This window comes from Limulus polyphemus, unplaced genomic scaffold (assembly GCF_000517525.1).
Source record: "Limulus polyphemus unplaced genomic scaffold, Limulus_polyphemus-2.1.2 Scaffold1, whole genome shotgun sequence".
Taxonomy (NCBI): domain Eukaryota; kingdom Metazoa; phylum Arthropoda; class Merostomata; order Xiphosura; family Limulidae; genus Limulus; species Limulus polyphemus.
The window spans coordinates 219,090-223,826 of record NW_013665611.1 but is presented as its reverse complement, the minus strand read 5'-3'; positions in this window follow the sequence as shown (position 1 = coordinate 223,826).

The window sequence follows — 4,737 nt, the reverse complement described above, 5'->3', positions numbered from 1 at the left end:
ATTTGAACAGTGTAAATATTATCACCTGATAAGCTCTTGATATAAATAATGGAGATAATTTAATAATGTTTTAAAAAGAAAGGAGAATGTCCCTGAGATTTAAACCTCACACTTTGTCCATTAGTTAATTTATTTAGTATTTGGTTATGGATGGTTTTTATGACCAGTATCTCCTTCGAAGACATATATTTCTATGATTAATGTTTGAGTTTCGTAGTTGGTTACTCTCATTTCTTAAGAATATAAATATGAGCAAAAATACGTTTCACTTGGAACGATCAACAGTTGCATGGGTAGCACGTACATCCAGAGAGAACTAGTATTGTTATTTCATGTATATAATGCTATTTTATTCGATATGGAATAAATTCTTAAGATTCTAAAACCAATTTTTTGACAGAAATAAACTTTTGAAATATAGAGAGCTCTCTTTTTCAGTAAAAGAACCATCCTTCATCCATTAGGCACATTTTGACTATTTCTGAATGTAAGTAAAGATTGCTTCATTTTTATCATACATTGTGTTCAGCCTCTTTCATTCTTTTATCAGGTGGTAGAAGCCAAAAGTGGCAAGAGTAGAATTGTACCTTGGCTAGAGAAGCCTCCCAAGGTGAATGCATCATGGAATTCTGGTTTTCTGAGGGCTACCCAGCCACTAAAACATTCCAGTTTATTGATACCTGTGCCAATACTCAGATGATGCTCCAGAAGGGGGGAAGACCAAAGAATGTGTTTTGGTTGTGGGCTGGTAGATCACTTTCAAGTGAGCTGCCTGTATCTTGTTTCACAACAAAATGGACAGATGCACGAGAGTCACAGGCAAGTTATGCCTCTCCAGCTTCAGAAAAGTAATGAAAACCCATTTGGGTATGGCTACTGACTTGGATAAAAGTAGGCACTCTCAGTAGAGCCACCACTCTAGTTATTTGGTTCTGACATTGTTTTGGTGAATGGCTAGATATAAATGGACAGGCACTTCTTTGATTTTATCTAGGAAATGCCACTCACAGGATGAAGGTCATTGTCTATGATCTTGGTTCTGATATTCGAATCTTGGAGTTGGGCCTACTGCAGAAGTTGTCAGTCAGTTTTGCCTTGTGCAACAGGAGAGTTGTGTTTCTGTGGGAAAAAACATCAAATGAAAACCAAATTAGGTCCAAGAACAGTGGCCGATATATGTGCATGTTGAAGATGGAGTCACAATATCTTTGACTACACAGTTGGTATTCCATAGTGTACTATGGACCAAATATAGTGTGTTATCACCATATCACATGGTGGTGGAATTAAAACACAAAATGTATCATTTTTTGCCAAGAAAGCAGGTTGCATCTGCTCAAAAAGTTTTCTGCCTGATGAATGATTTGGTTCCATTGTTGCTTTTTAATTATAAGCATTCAGCTTCCTGATGGAATGGTCATCAGCATGGTAAACAAAGTTAAGTATCTGAAACTAGGGTTGCTTCTGTCATACAACATCCAATAGTAAACAGATGGCTGCCAGAACATATGAGATCATTGGTTGATGATTGAGCAAACAATCTAGATTCAACACAGTCACAGAAACTTGTTGAAATGCTGTTTGAATATTTCAGTGTGTTAGTGAGACCAGATGGCTATTTGGTCAAAGAATAGTAGCTCTTCATCACATAGATATAAGTGATGCTGATCCAGGTAAACAACTGCCATACGGGCTTCTTGGAGCACCAGGGGTAAATCAAGCACTGAAATATATAATTTTTAAAGGATGGAATCATATAATTGCTTTTAGTCTGAAGAATTAATGATGACCTCCGGTAGTAATTGTCAGAAATAAGGGAGTATGCCAAGGATCAATGTTGATTTTAGATTGGTGAATGTGGTGGCCTATGTTGATGCCTTTCTAATCCCATAAAAAGATGAATGTTTGGATGCATTAAAAGGTGCCTGTTATTTGAACACTTTAAACGTGGTGTTCAGGTACTGGTAAGTCAAGATCGATAATGAGTGCAGACCAAAACTGATTTGAGCCTTTGAGATACACTTTTATATCAAGCCATTTGGCCTATGTAATGTCCCAGGCAGCTACTTTTGAATGGTTAAATAGAGCTTACATATGGACACAATGTGGGGGTTATCCCTTTCAGGACATCACTGATATCACCTGCTTTTATTTTACTTTTACAGTGAAAATTCTCAACTAAGTTACATGAAACTTGGCACAAATTTATTAAATAGTATATAATTTCCACCAAAAAAATTCATATCAGTTTGTTTAGTATCTGTATTTTTTAGACTGTAAGATTTCCAAAATTTTATTATGAAATGCTGTTTTGAAAAATAAACATTAAAGATACATTTGTTTGTTTTATAGTCGTTTTTTTCTAATTGTTGTTCAGAAAGTTCCATTTTATATTTCCATTTGGTTTCAACTTCATTGATATATTTCTTTCAGTACTTTAATTTGTCAATTGAAATAGTTACCACTCCAGCTAGCCTTCTGGTGGCTCAGCATAAGTCTGTGAGATTATAATGCTAACAATTGGGTTTAGATACTCATATGGGCACAGCACAGATTAAGCCCATTGTGCTAAACAAACCTCTGGCTATAAACCATAAAAAACAGCAAAATTTTACAATGAATCAACGATATCACCTGACCAGCCAACAGTGAAAGCTGCTGTCTACTTTCATATCCTAGATACAACTTTACAGCTATCCTTCCCATGGACAAACCAGGTGTTGTCTCAGGGGAATGACACAGAGAAACAAGTATCTAGAGCAAAAGTAACAACTTTCAATTGACTGAAAAATCATTAGCTTAAAGAAAGTGGTATGCTTAGCTTTTCAAATTAAAAAATGGTGTTTCACAATATGATATGTGCACAATATCATGTGATAACCATTTGACCATAAAGCTAAGAGTCTGTTAATCATAAGATTAACAAGAATAAAAAAGGCATTGTGTACCTTACTTTCTGAGTTATTGGCAGGAAGATTATCTGAGATTTCACCAAAGATTGCTTGTTTAACTACCTTTTAGCTGTGTGAAACCTGTCCATGTCTTCCACAAGTAAAGTGATGGAGTTAGGGTCTTATTAGCAAAGAATATGAATCAGGCCAAAATAAATCTTAGTGAAGAAGTCTGTGTTTTACTCAGCTTTGCCTGTATGTTTTTTTTCTTTTATGATGCCACTTGTAGTCAGTGGAGTGATTCAGAAGTAATAGAATAATAACATGATAGTTTGGCTACTGATGTTTGTGGCCATGTAGAACAGTAAATGTATTCTACTCCTGAATGTTGTACTTAGCATGGTTGGTCTGAGTTTAGATAACAATACAGTGGAAAGCACAGCTATATACTATTCAAATGTATCACCTATATGAAACCTTCTGGACCAGAACTTTAACTTACAATATGCACGAGTACATATAGGCCTGTAGAAAAAGCACTTAAACAGATCAATAGTTTTGACACTGTATGTAAAATCTGCTTTTAGATGTGACTGTGACAACTTTGAAACCTACATTACTAGTTGAACTTCTGACCATTTAGAATCTAGTTCACTACATATTTTTAACACTCACTTTTCTTATACAAGATTAAATTCTTAACTCTTTTAGATTTCTTGTCTACTCAACTAGCCATTTATGAGTTTTTATTATTTTGCATTTTGTTTGTCCACCTTTATTTTCAACAATGGACAATTACTGCAGGGTCTTCAAGACTCCTGGAGCTGGTGGATGAAGATGATTTGTTGGCCAATTTCTCACAAGGCTAAGAATGGGTTAGCTCTCAGGTCTTTTGGATACCTAAACTGCTAGCAAAAGCTGATGTTTCTCCAGCAACAAAGCTGCCAATGGTAGTACAGGGAATTGCCACATCTCCCTAATACTCTAATGGAGCTTAGCCTACAAGACATCGAGCCAGTAATTTGAGGCCCTGACTGTGAAACATGAGCTAGCAGGGAAAAAGAATATACAATAGGAACATATAAGGTGTCCCATCAGCAGATGCACTATAACCAACAATGTCACTACCATATCTGTTTGCACCTACAGTGGTACAACTGCACTCCCCCAAACAAATTCCTTTCTGGAGCTAAAAGCCCTCCAAGTGTCAGTAAGGTCTGAAATTTCTGGTTTCTTCAACATTTTCTGCAACACCTATGCCATGCATCACAGCTAGTATCTCCATTTGAGCATTCACATTGTCTGCAGCTCCTTCACCTCCTAAGAAGCTTTGGTCACAACCATCAACCTGGCAAGTTTCTGAAAACAGCATTCCCTCCCACTTCTACCTTTAACAAATCACCAATCTTAAATCAATGTCATGTATAGGCATCTAAACTGATAAGGACCTAGACTCTGTGGCAGTGAGAGGAAGACTATCAACAAGGCTGAGGTGAAAGAGACACATCCAGGGTAGAACATGGTCCAAATTGAACTCCCCTGGCAGAGGTGAAGGAAATAATTAAATAACCATTTTTATGAATCTTTTGTTGGGTCCCCAATAAACCCCTAATGGTGGGGTGTGATGCACTGCACTTGCCTTTTCTCTCATTATTTTACTCTTCTTCATTGATTACTTAAGCGTTCTAAACTAGTAGTTTTCTGTGTATTTTATATTACAGTGGTCTTCTTTGGTGCTATTATCAAAAACTGTGTTGTGCATGCATATACACAGCGTGGTCACAAGTAAATAGACACCACCTTTTCAGAAAAAATTAAATTTTTCAGTCATATTCACATGAATTGA